Below are 13,880 nucleotides of genomic sequence, written 5' to 3' on the forward strand. Positions count from 1 at the left end.
AAGTGTGAGGTGGTTCATTTTGGTAGGTCAAATATGATGACAGAATATAGTATTAATGGTAAGACTCTGGCAGTGTGGAGGATCAGAAGGATCTTGGGATCCTAGTCCATAGGACACTCAAAACTGCTGCGCAGGTTTACTCTGTGGTTAAGAAAGCATACGGTGCATTGGCCTTCATCAGTTGTGGGATTGAGTTTAGGAGCTGAGAGGTAATGTTGCAGTTATATAGAACCCTGATCAGCCCACACTTGTAGTACTGTGCTCAGTTCTAGGTCGCCTCACTAGCGGAAGGATGTGGAAATTATAGAAAGGGTGAAGAGGAGATTTACAAGGATGTTGCCTGGATTGGGAAGCATGCCTTATGAGAATAGGTTGAGTAATCTCGGTCTTTTTTCCTTGAAGCAATGGAAGATGAGAGGTGAACTGAAAGAGGTGTATAAGATGATGAGAGGCATTGATCGTGTGGATAGTCAGAGGCTTTTTACCAGGGCTGAAATGGCTAGCATGAGAGGGCACAGTTTTAAGGTGCTTGGAAGTAGGTACAGAGGAGATGTCAGGGGTAAGTTTTTTACGCAGAGAGTGGTGAGTGCATGGAATGGGCTGCCGGCAAAGATGGTGGAGGCAGATACGATAGGGCTTTTAAGAGATTCCTGGATAGGTACATGGAGCTCAGAAAAATAGAGGACTATGGGTAACCCTAGGTAATTTCTTAGATAAGGACAAGTTCGCACAGCTTTGTGGGCCGAAGGGCCTGTATTTTACTGTAGGTTTTCTCTGTTTCTATGACTCTCCTTCCATTTCCAACTTTAGGTAGACATCAGCAAATTCCACTTTACTGAAGTGTACAAAAAGTAATGTATATGGGCCAGTCCATCACCGGTAAAGCTCTTCCCACCATTGAGAACATCTACACAAAGCATTGTTGCAGGAAAGTAGGATCCATTATCAAAGACCAGAACATGGTCTCTTCTCACTGCTGCTATCAGGAAGGTACTGAAGCCTCAGGACCCAACCCACCAGGTTCAAGAACAGTTATTGGCCCTTAACCTTCAGGCTCTTGAACCAGAGGGGATAACTTCACTCAACTTCATTCGTCCCGTCACTGAACTTCTCCCATAACCAATGGGCTCATTTTCAAGGACTCTTCATCTCATGTTCCCAATATTTATTGCTTATTTATTATCAGTATTTCTTTTCTCTTTTTGTATTTGAACAAGTTGTTTCTTTTCCACATGGTGTTCGTCTGTCCTGCCGGATGTGGTCTTTCATTGATTCTATTATATTCCTTGGATTTTTTGAGTACGTCCACAAGAAAATGAATGTCAGGATTGTATATGAAGACATATAAGTGATAATAAATTTACTGTGAACTTTGCAATTTGAACTTTTATGTATTTCTTATTGTATAGTAACTTATAGTTTAAAAAAAAGCAGCAGAAGTCTGTAAACTTAGCCAGCTCTATCATGGGCACTAGCCTCGATTGCATTGAGGACATTTTCAAGAGGCAATTCTTCAGAAAGGTGTTACCTATCTTTAAGAACCCTCACCATCCAGGACATGTCCTCTTGTCATTACTACACCAGTAAGGAGTTACAGGAGACTGAGATGCACGCTCATCATTTTAAGAACAACTTCTCCACCATCAGATTTCTGAATGGTCCATGAACCCATGAATACTACCGCACAATCTTGCTTTCTTTTTGTGCTTTTTAATTTACTTTTATGCAATTTTTTATTATAACTTATAGAATATGCACCATACCGCTGCCGCAAAACAACACATTTCACGACATATGTCAGTGATAATGAACCTTTTCAGATTCTGAAAATCTGTAGCGGAACTTACTGTACTTTTATATAATAGTTCAATCTTCGAGGGAATAGTTCTTGAATATTGAGATATTCATGTATTCATCTACAGTGCAGCAGAGGCACATCACTGTCTTCAATGACAAAACTATTCACAGATAAATTGGTGTGAGATACAGTGAATAAGGACTTCAGGCAATAAAACTCAAGCTGCTTAAATCACTTGTCATTTCTGATTAATCTGTCACAAGAAGTGCTATGTATATTATAATAAAGTATCCCAGCATATGGATAACTGATATTTAGGAGTCTGGTGCAAATCTGTGATATATGGAGGGTTCAGTGTCAGAAACCATTAAAGTGAATCTCAAGCTGACTACAAACATTCTCCAAGTTTCCATTTGCATTGCTGCCTTGTGACATATTAATATGTATTATATTATACACAAAAAATTGTTTGATACCAACTCTTGAGTTATCGGATGTCAAGTGGTGAGAACAGAGCTAATTCCTCCTCCAGCTTTCTTTTTTTTCCTTTTGGTAGCTTTGATATTGAGGGGGTTTTTAAATTTTTTTAAACATTAAAAAATAAACCTGGTGAGAGATTAGCTTTATCTGTCACATATACATTACATCAAAACATACAGTGAAATATGAATTCTACTTCAATGATCTTCACAGTCTGAGATATGCTGGGGGCAGTTTGCAAACATTGCCAACATAGCATGCCCACAACTTACTAACCCATATGTCTTTGGAATGGGGGAGGAAACAGGAGCATCTGGAGGAAATCTATGTGGTCACAGGGATAATGTACAACTCCTTAAAAACAGCAGTAGTAATTGAATCCCAATCGCTGGTGCTATAAAGCATTACATTAACCACTACACTGCAATGCAAAGTTGAATGACCTCGCTGATTAGAATCTATTAGGACAATCTAGCCTAATGGAGTCAAATGGTTGCACTTACAGAATGGCTTTGACAGCAAATTTGCCCAAGGCTTATCCAAGCCATTACCCCAGCTGAGTCCTGAGGAAACCAATTAGTTACTGTCAATCGTTGATGAGCCAGTCCCCTATCCTTGTCATTATTTCATCTCCCAATTCTTAACTGTCATCATTTTATATGCACCTTACTCAGATTCAGATTTATTTGCCACATGTACATTGAAACACACAGTGAAATGGCCCATTTGTGTTAACAACCAATACCCCCAAGGATGTGCGGAGACAGCCTGTAGAAGTCACCACGCATGCTGGCACCAACATTGTATATGTACAATGCACAACAGAATGACACAGATAAACCAGAATGCATCAAACTGGTACAATAACCGTGGTTGTAAATTAAAGCCATTGAACTCACTTTCAGCAAGGACACTCCCGTCAATTACATTCTACTAAATCCTACTCCAACTTCAAGGCACACAATCCCAGATCATGTACACTTGCTGTACAGAGATACTTTCTCCAGGTGTCTTCTTCTTAGGCAGGTCCATCAGGGTCAAGATTTGTATCTTATGAAGCCAAGGAGGGTACAGTAGACTCTGCCATAGAGGGCCCAGTTGGTCCTTCTCCAATTCAGTTTGCAGGGCAAATGACTGACATAGTCACATGGGCAGCCAGAATTGCATTGAATGTCTCCAGGAAATCCAAACCCACGGTGTGTATTAGTTTCTTTTTGTTCACCATGTACATTACGTTCTCAGAGAACTCTAATTTTCGAGTACTATTTCCCTTTTAGAAAGTCATGTACAACATAGAACAGCATCAGGAACCCAGACGAAGGGTCTCACTCAAAATGTTAACTGTCTATTCCTCTTAAATATGCACCCTGACTTGTTGAATTCTTCCAGCATTTTGTGTGTATTGTTCAAGATTTCCAATATCTTCAGAATATATTACTTCTGTGTTGGAGTTATCAGACACTTATGAGTCTTGCCTTTAGTTTTGGGAGATGATGACAGAGTCCATTTCAAATCTCATGGTAGATTTTAAATATGAGCATTGATGCATGGTGACTATTTATTCCTCTCCATGGATGCTGCCTGACTTGCTGAGATTAACCTGCATTTTGTATGTGTTACTCTGTATTTCCAGCTTCTGTAGAATCTCCAGAGGTTATGATCCACCCAACTGGGCTTCGGAGCCAGGTTTCAGGTTCAAGATTCAAGATTCTTTAATGTTCTTATGTTATGTACCCCGTAACTGGGTTGCCAAACCAGCAGAAATGGATCACTCAGTTGGAGTCTGGATTACTAGAACTAAGAAAGTTTTATTAAGGAAACAAGCAACACAGTACTCTAATCAAAAGGATAATAAATGCAACAGTTCAGCAATGATAAACACACATGTACACAGAATTAGGATAACAGGATCAATCAAGCTCTATCATCCTCTAGGGGTAACTGACCAGTTTCAAAGTGATGCAGAGTTCAGTTCAATTGAGTTCAGTTCAGTTCACAGTAATCACTGCCGTGGCGATGGACAGTGGGTGGAAGGACAGAGAGAGCAAAAACGAATGAATATTCAAACGGCTTCCACACAGACCTTCGATATTCTTCACAGTCAGCTTTCGGGCGAGCCCTTTGTGATGTCTTCTGAAGTCACCGACCGTGACCACTCCGTTTCCAGATACGATCGTTTCTCTGCAGTGAACCTGGCACCCAGGCAAGGGCGGACACACACCAGGTTCTCGCCGATCGTACCTTTCCACCCCGTGCGTCTATGGCTTGGTCCCGCGACCAGCCCTCCAAAACTTCCCACCGACTTGTGGGAGGCGCACCGCTTCCAGGGTCTCGTTACCTCGTGGTATCGTGTGTGTCTTGCCTTAGTGAACCTGTCTGTTTTTATCCCCCTGCTGGGGTATCGCTTGTCCAGCACTTCAAACAGTTCAGGGTTCAAAGGGGGAGCCGATCTTGACAGCTCTCCTTCCGTCCCTTAATTAACATCTCCAAATGCTGCGCCATTGTTTTCCTTATCTCTCTTTCTCCTGAAGACAGGTGGCAGACCAACTGCTGATCCCACTGGTGCCAGCACAGGACAGCTAACATCTTAATCTATGTGTACCCTCATCACACTTTCCAGTCCACAAGTGCAAACCGGAATGAAATAATTTTTACACCGATCTGATGCAGCACAAAAAACATAATAAGATAAAGGACACAATAATAATAGAAAATACAATAAACATAAATACATATGATAGCTTATATACATAGATTGATTGTATGTCCATAACGTGACGCCAGGCATAGTCTACACGTCAGGTGACTCTGACAGGAAATGATAAAGTGGTTGTTGGGGTGTGGAGGGGTTGGCTATTGAAAGGAGGTGTTGACCAGCCTTACTTATCACTCATCAGAGATCAGACCCAACTTTGAGCTCCTAAAGCCTGAAACAAAGACATATAGATGCATAGCACCTAAGAAGAAACACAGTCCCCTGAAATAGTTAGCAAGCTCAATGTAATGCTTAATGAGATAATGCACAATTTCCTAACTAATGCAAAGGTAACTGGCCATATCATTTTGATTTAATAATTACAGAGGCACTTTAGATAATTATTCTTTGACTAATGCACTGTTTTTATAAATGATGTGCAACACTAACACTATATAACTTGCAGCATTATGATGTGATATTAAGTCTCTATGCAAGTTCATGAGATGATTATTATAAATATGTCCTAATATAATTAATGAGTATACTTTTCATCAGATTAGCAAAGGGAGGGCTTTGGATTAATTTAGTTTTTGAAAGTTGACAAAATTAATTCTGTACAGAGACATACAGTAAGTGCTAAGCAAGCAGTGGAGTTTGAACAGTACATTTCTACAGCTTCCATTTTTATGACCTTCCATCTATTATGATCATAGAAATGTTACAATGATTAATTGCAGAGTTATTAAAGCTGTTTTGTTCCTAACACAGCTATGGCTTTAACAGTATCATGGTTCACCTGGATAATAAAGTTCACAGGAAAAGCCCTCCCCACCATTGAGCATAAACTGAATGCTGTGGTAGAACAAAGGAACCTCTGGAAAGTCCTGGCAATTTTTGACAAGGTTTCTCAACATCTGCTTGCCACCTTGGCTGAGTAGAGGAGCACTTTCAGTAACAGACTAAGACAAATGTGCTGCCAAACATCACTATATGAGATAATTCTCACCCTTGGCCATTAAGCTGTGTAATGAGTCTACCTATTGCTGGGGAAGTGACCCCCTTATGTTAGACTTATTAACCTCTGTTTCTTCTTCTCTTCAGCTGTCCATTGATTTTTGATGTTGACTGAGGCCTGGGCAAGGTTGTATGAAAGACCAGCAGTTGCCCATGCTGCAAGTCTCCCCTCTGCACGCCACCGATGTTGTCCAGGGGCACTAGGACCCATACAGCTTGGTACCGGTGTCCTCACAGAGCAATGTGTGGTTAAGTTCCTTGCTCAAGGACACAACATGCAGCCTCAGCTGAGGCTCGAACTAGCGACCTTCAGATCACTAGACCGATGCCTTATCCAATTGGCCACATGCCACACTGTTTACCAGGGCTCTGCTTAAGTACTATTTAGTTTGTTGGCATATAACTTTTTTTTATTCTTTCTTACTTCTCTTCTAGAAGAAGAAAAATTATTTTCTAAGAATAAAAGGGTATGAGAATGGAAAAGATGAAATATGAGGGCAAACTAGCCAATAATATAAAACAGGATACTAAAAGTTTTTGTTCAGTTATGTAGAGTCAGCAGGGAGATAAGAGCTGATATTGAACCACTGGAAAATGATGCTGGGGAGGTAGTAATGGGGGACAAAGAAATGGCAGATGAACTTAATGGGTACCTTACTCAGTCTTCACTGTGGAAGACACTAGCAGTCTGCCAGAGGTCTGTGAATGTCAGGGAGCAAGAGTTAGTGCTATTGCTATTACAAAGGAAAAGGTGCTAGGCAAACTGAAAGGTCAAAACTGAAAGTTAAGTCACCTGGCTCAGATGGACTACTTCCCAGTGTCCTGAGAGAGGTTGTTGAAGATATAACAGATGCATTGGTCATGATCTTTCAAGAATTACTTGATTATGGCATAGTCCCGAAAAACTGGAAGATCGCAATTGTCACTCCACTCTTTAAGAAGGGAGGAAGACAAAAGAAAGGATATTATAGGCCAGTTAGCCTAATCTCAGTGGTTGGGAAAGTGTTGGAGTCTATTATTAAAGGTCTTGGAGACTAATGATAAAAGACATCAAAATCAGCATGCTTTCTGTAAAGGGAGATCTTGCCAGACAAATCTGTTAGAGTTCTTTAAGGAAATAAAAAGCAGGGTGAACAAAGGGAAGACAGTCGATGTCGTTTTCTTGGATTTTCAGAAAGCATTTGCTAAGATACCACACATGAGGCTGATTAACAAGATAAAATCCTATGGCGTTACAGAAAAGATACTGGCGTGGATAGAGGAATGGCAAACAGGCAGAAGGCAGCGAGTAGGAATAAAGGGGGCCTTTTCTGGTTGGCTGCCAGCAACTAGTGGTGTTCCTCAGGGGTCAGTATTGGGTCTGCTACTTTTCACATTGTTTGTCAATGATTTGGATAATGGAATTGATGGATTGGTGGCAAAATTTGCAGATGATATGAAAATAGATGGAGGGGTAGGTAGTGCTGAGGAAGCAATGTGGTTGCAGCAGCACATTGATAAACTGGAAGAGTGGGCAAAAAAGTGGCAGATGGAATACGATGTTGGGAAATGTTGTCACCCTGTGTGGATATGGCCCAAGTGCGGAGTCAGAGACACTGAAGCAGGTCAATAGTTCACAGACTTTAATGTGAACATTGTTAAAAGGGAAAAGAAAACAATAAACGCTAGGCCAAACAGGGCCATTAACTAAAACTCTCAAATCGAAAATGAAGCCTACACTGCAGCTGAAAAGAACAAGAATAAAACGAATGCCACTAGTCTTCAGAGTCAGTTGACTCAACAGTCCAATTTCTCAGGCAAGGTGGAATGCAAGCAGGCAGCAAACCTTTGCTGTGTCCAAGTCTCGACAACAACTACAACAGAATAAATTGAGTTAAATACTATCACAATGAAATAATAGTTAGCTGACATGTGCACATTCACGGGCACAATTGCCATATCTGCCGCACTGTCTAATCTGTGGTTGTGACAAATGTATGATAATGCAATTTGGTAAAGGGAACAATAGTGCAGACTATTACTTAAATAAGGAGAAGGTTCAAACATCAGAGGAGCAGAGGGGCTTAGGAGTCTTCTTGCAAGACTCTCAGAGACTAATTTACAAGTCGAGTCTGTGGTAAAGAAGGCAAATGCAATGTTGGCAATTATTTCAAGGGGAATAGAATATAAAAGCAAGGAGATAATGCTGAGGCTTTATAAGACACTAGTCAGGCTGCACTTGGAGTATCGTCAAAGTTTTGGGCCCCATATTTCAGAAAAGATGTGTTGTCATTGGCTTGAGTCTAGAGGAGGTTAACTAGGAAGATTCCAGGAATGAAGGGATTACCATATGAGGGGCATTTGGCATCTTTGGGCCTGTACTCATTGAAATTTAGAAAAATTTTGGGGGGGGCAGAGGTGGGATCTCATTGAAACCTACCAAATGTTGAAAGGACTAAATCGGATGGATGTGGAAAAGATGTTTCCTATGGTGGGGGTATCCAGAAGGAGAGGGCGCAGCATTAAAATTGAGGGGTGACCTTTTAGAACAGAGGTAAGAAGGAATTCTTTTAGCCAGAAAGTAGTGAATCTCTGGAATGCTCTGTCACAGACTGCAGTGGAGGTCAGCTACATGGGTATATTTAAGATGGAGGTTGATAGTTTCATGATCAGTCAGGGCATCAAGGGATATGGTGAGAAGGCAGGTGTATGTAGTTGAGTGGGATCAAGGATCCCCCATGATGGAATGGTGGAGTAGCCTCGACGGGCTGAATGGCCTAATTCTGCTCTTATCTCTTATGATATTATGGTTTTCTAATATTTGTACATCTGTACACTTGTAATGATACTGTGACACTGTAATTTCTTTTGGGATCAATGAAGTAACTATCATCTATCAATCTATCTATCTATCTGAAGCGCAATTCCAGGAAAGCAGCATCAATCATCAGTGACACCCACCACCCAGGCCATGCTCTATTCTCACTGCTACCATCAGGAAGTATGGGAGCGTCAGGATTCACATCACCAGGTTCAGGAACAATTTTTACCCCTCAATCATCAAGCTCTTGAACCAGAGAGGATAACTTCACCCACCTCATCACTGAACTATTCCCACAACCTGTAGACTCACTTTCAAGGACACTTCATATCATGTTCTGAATACTTATTGCAGATTTATTTATTTCTTTATTTATTATTTATCATTACTAGTTTTACTTTATCTCAGTTCAAGCTGGTAAAACCTGAGGTACAGGCATAACCAAGCACACTCATTTCTCAATTATGTGTAACTTTGGGACTAATCTAATGGTGTTTATTAGTGTAGCTTTCTGAAGATTTATGTAAATATATCAGATTCTGAGATACTCAAATGACCCCGTCTGACACCAACTATCATTCCACGGTCAAAGACACTTAGTTCGCAGCCTGAAGTCCTGGTAGTCTGGTCATTGGGTGCAAGCCTATAATTGACTCTGTTGCTTCTCTCCAATTGAGGCATCAAGCAAGGTTGAAGTCAACGAGGACAAGGGCAGAGGAGGGGTGGGCGTTTGGTGCTGTCTGCCTACATTTAATCGGCATTCCTCTCACTCTCACTTGCTACTGTTGGAGAAAAGTGCAGGAATCTTGGGATCCACATTGCCAGAAATAACCTATGAGGCTCCTTTGGGGGGACTTTGAGGTTCATGTTGCATGCACTGCTGGATTCTAGTTAATTATTTTTTGCTGTTTTTGAGCAGTTTGATTGGGGCGTTTGATGTGGACTGGGGCACTTCAACAGAGAATGGCATTGCGATCTGCATTGACCAGCATCATAGCACTGAACTCAAATAAATTGAATACTACTGCTTTGATGTTTAGCTAGTAGTATGGCCTGAATTGAACTAAACTGAATACCACTGGTTTGATGTTTGCTATTCTATACGTTGCTTGCTTGCTTTTTGACACTTTCACAATTTGTTCTTTGTTCCATGCATTGGGTGTTTGAAGTTTTCTTGAATGAGTTCCATGGTGATTCTTTTTGTTTCGTGGCTGTCTGTGGGAAAACATCTCATCAGATTTACTGTATATTCTGTAAATACATTTGGATTATAAATGTACTTAGAATCTTTTGAATCTTTGAATCACATTTCTTCCCCATTCTGAAGTTTGGTCTGCAATTTGCCTATTGCCATAATAGATCAATGGCAGACGCAATCTCAATGGCTCTTCACAAGGCCTTAGACCACCTGGACAACACAAACACCTATGTCAGGATGCTGTTCATTGGCTATAGCTCAGCACTTAACATCATCATTCCCACAATCTTGATTGAGAAGTTACAGAACCCGGCCATGTGTACCTCCCTCTGCAATTGGATCCTCAACTTCCTGACTGGAAGACCATAATCTCAGCAGATTGGTGATAATATCTCCTCCTCGCTGATGATCAACACTAGTGCACCTCAGGGGTGTGTGCTTAGCCCACTGCTCTGTTCTCACTATACACATGACTGTGTTGCTAGGCATAGCTCAAATACCATCTATAAATTTGCTAATGACACAACCGTAGTTGGTAGAACCTCAGGTGGTGATGAGAGGGCATGCAACAATCTTGCACTCAATGTCAGTAAGATGAAAGAGCTGATTGTGGACTTCAGGAAGGGTAAGACAAAGGAACACATACCAATCCTCAATGAGGGATCACAAGTGGAGAGAGTGAGCAGTGTCAAGTTCCTGGTGTCAAGATCTCTGAGGACATAACCTGGTCCCAATATGTCAATGGAGCTACAAAGGCAAGACAGTGACTATACTTCATTAGGAGTTTAAAGAGATTTGGTGTGTCAACAACAACAACACTCAAGGACTTCCATCGATGTATTGTGGAGAGTATTCTGACAGGGTGTATCACTGTCTGGTATGGGGGACTACTACACAGGACTGAAAAGCGCTGCAGAGAGTCATAAATCTAGTCGGCTCCATCTTGGGTACTAGCCTACAAAGTACCCAGGACATCTTCAAGGAGTGGTGTCTCAAAAAGGCAGCGTCCATTATTAAGGACCCCCAGAGCCCAGGGCATGTCCTTTTCTCGCTGTTACATTAGGCAGGGGGTACAGAAGCCTGATGGCACACACTCAGTGATTCAGGAACAGCTTCTTCCCTCCGGCCATCCGATTCCTAAATTGGCATTGATTCCGTGGACACTACTTCATTTTTAAAAATAAATATTGTTAAATATTATTTCTGTTTTTGCATGATTTTTAATCTACTCATAATACATATACTGTGATTTATTCATTTATTTGTTTATTTATTATTTTTATTTTATATTTCATTTTTTCTTCTTCTATATTGTATATTGCATTGAACTACTGCTGTTAAGTTAACAAGTTTCACGACAGATGCCAGTGATAATAAACCTGATTCTGTTCTGGACAACAACTGAATCTCTTGACCATGTCTAGATGACTTTATACAATGAGTTGCTGCAGATATTTGGCTGATTAGATACTAGAGCAGGTTCAGCTGTACCTAATAAAGTGGTCTCTGAGTGTAAATAACTAGTATAAAGAGAAAAATAAGTCATTAGTGTTTTCCTGCTCATAGACTGCCTGGAAATCTGATAGTGGAGGGGAATGGGCTGTTCCTGAATCATTCAATGATTCCTCAAGCTCTTGTACTGCCTCTCCAACCACAGTAAGAGAAAGGCATGTTCCACATTGTGAGGAGCTTTCACAAAATATTCTGGAAAAAAACAGATCCAGAGTAACATTATTTTATACTCCTTTACAATTCTATACAGGAAATGACATTAAATAACCATGGATCACGAAAGGAAACAAACACTTTCAGGTTACTTATGAAGACACTTCAGCTGCATCAAATTATGATATCAGAATGTATTATAATTTTATAGAGCTGAACTGGATAATGTGAAGCAAGAAGTTAAAATTACTTGTTAATGGCAGAAACACTGTGTTTTATGGAAGAACAGACAATAACATGATCAATAACTAGAATGATTCGTCAAGAGAGAATAGAGAAGCTTACTAAACTGATTGAATGCTTGTAAAGGAGATAATTGGATGTATTGACCCAACAAAAGAAATTACTTTGAAGCAGATCATTGAATTTCAAGGAAGTTGTAAAGACCATAAAACCATTATACATAGGAGCAGAATTACTCTACCCTACACATTCTGGTCTTAAAATGCTGAAAAACTACAAATAAAAGCAGAAGATGTCAGAAACATTCAGCAGGTCAGATAAAATTTGGAACCATGGTTGTTTAGCTGGAAAAGACTTACATCTTTTTTGCACCAGCATTTTGGGGTAAAATACCTCATCTGTGTGTGATACTGCTGAAGTCCACTCCAACACTACTGGTAATGAAACCATGACTTACCAGAAAGTAAAACATTCAATTCTCAATGAGTCCTAACTCACTTTATTTCACGCTTGGGGCCAGAATATAATAAATTAGTCCCAGGACATAACTCAGAGAGTAAATAGCAAGTGCAGAATCAATAGAAAAACACTTCCGCACTGGAAATAATAAATGACTCTTATCATTACTATATGCATTTCCCATGCTCTCTTGTGTATGCTTAGGTGATGAAATATGCTATAATGTTTAATTAACTATATTTAATTGAGATGTTAATAGAAAAATCTCATTAAGACCATGTTTTTGTTAGTGCTTCAAGTTATCCTGTTGGTATCTCTATATTTTGTTATTTATGAAGTAATCAGATTTAGAGTTAGTCCACATATACACACTCATGAACTCATAAACATTTACAGCTTTATTTTATCCTTTTTAGAGATAAAGCACAGTAATAGACCCTGCTGGCCCAACGAGCCTGCACTGCCAATTGCACCAAAGCGATCAAGTAACCTGCTAACGGAACACAGAAAGAAGCCTGAGCACCCAGAGGAAACCCAGGTGGTCTTGGGGGAGAACAAACAAATTCCTTACAGACAGCAGCAAAATTGAAAATGGGGTCGCTGGAGCATTACACTAACCACTAAACTACAATACCAACCCCCACGCTGTGCTACCATTTTATCCTTTCTTTTAGCTCTTTGCATTTAACAACTCCTCTAGTTCACACAACGGCGTAGTTCTTTTCAGTGCCCAAAACCTAGTATGTATGATAATTTGAGCGATATTCTTTTGTCTAATTAGTACAATAAGACCATAAGACCACAAGATATAGGAGCAGAATTCAGCCATTGAGTCTGCTCCATCATGGATGATTTATTATCCCTCTCAACTTCATTCCCTACTTTCTGTCCGTAACCTTTGATACACATACTAATCAAGAATCTGTCAATGCCCCCATTAAGAATATCCAATGACTAGGCCTGTACAGCCTTCTGTGGTAAAGAATTCCACAGATATACCACCCAGTGGCAATAGATATTCCTCCTCATCTCTGTTCTAAAGAGGGATCTCTCTCTTCAGTCTGTATCCTCTAGGCCTAGACTCCATAACTATATGAAACAGCCTCTTCAAATCCACTCTATCTCGGCCTATCAATATTCAGTCAGTTTTAATGACATACCCCCGCTCATATTCTTCTAAACTCCAGTACAGTCCCAGAGCCATTAAACACTCCTTGTACGTTCAACCTTTGATTCCCAGGGTCATTCTTGTGAACCTCCTCTGAACTCTCTCCAATACCAGCAAATCCTTTCTTAGATAAGGGGCCCAAAACTGCCTACAATACTCCAAATGCAGCCCCATCAATGCCTATAAAGCCTCAGAAGTAATAAATAGTCCCAGTGCCATTGACTCGTAATGCTTCCTTTATTAATTAGTGCAGATGATGTTTGCTATTTTTTATTCATACGCTGTCCATCATAAGAAATAAAAGATTTCCACATCTAATCTGTTTAAAGATAAATTCTTATAACCAATTCTATTGGT

The sequence above is a fragment of the Mobula hypostoma genome, chromosome 2, assembly GCF_963921235.1.
Source record: "Mobula hypostoma chromosome 2, sMobHyp1.1, whole genome shotgun sequence".
In the NCBI taxonomy this organism is placed as follows: Eukaryota; Metazoa; Chordata; class Chondrichthyes; order Myliobatiformes; family Myliobatidae; genus Mobula; species Mobula hypostoma.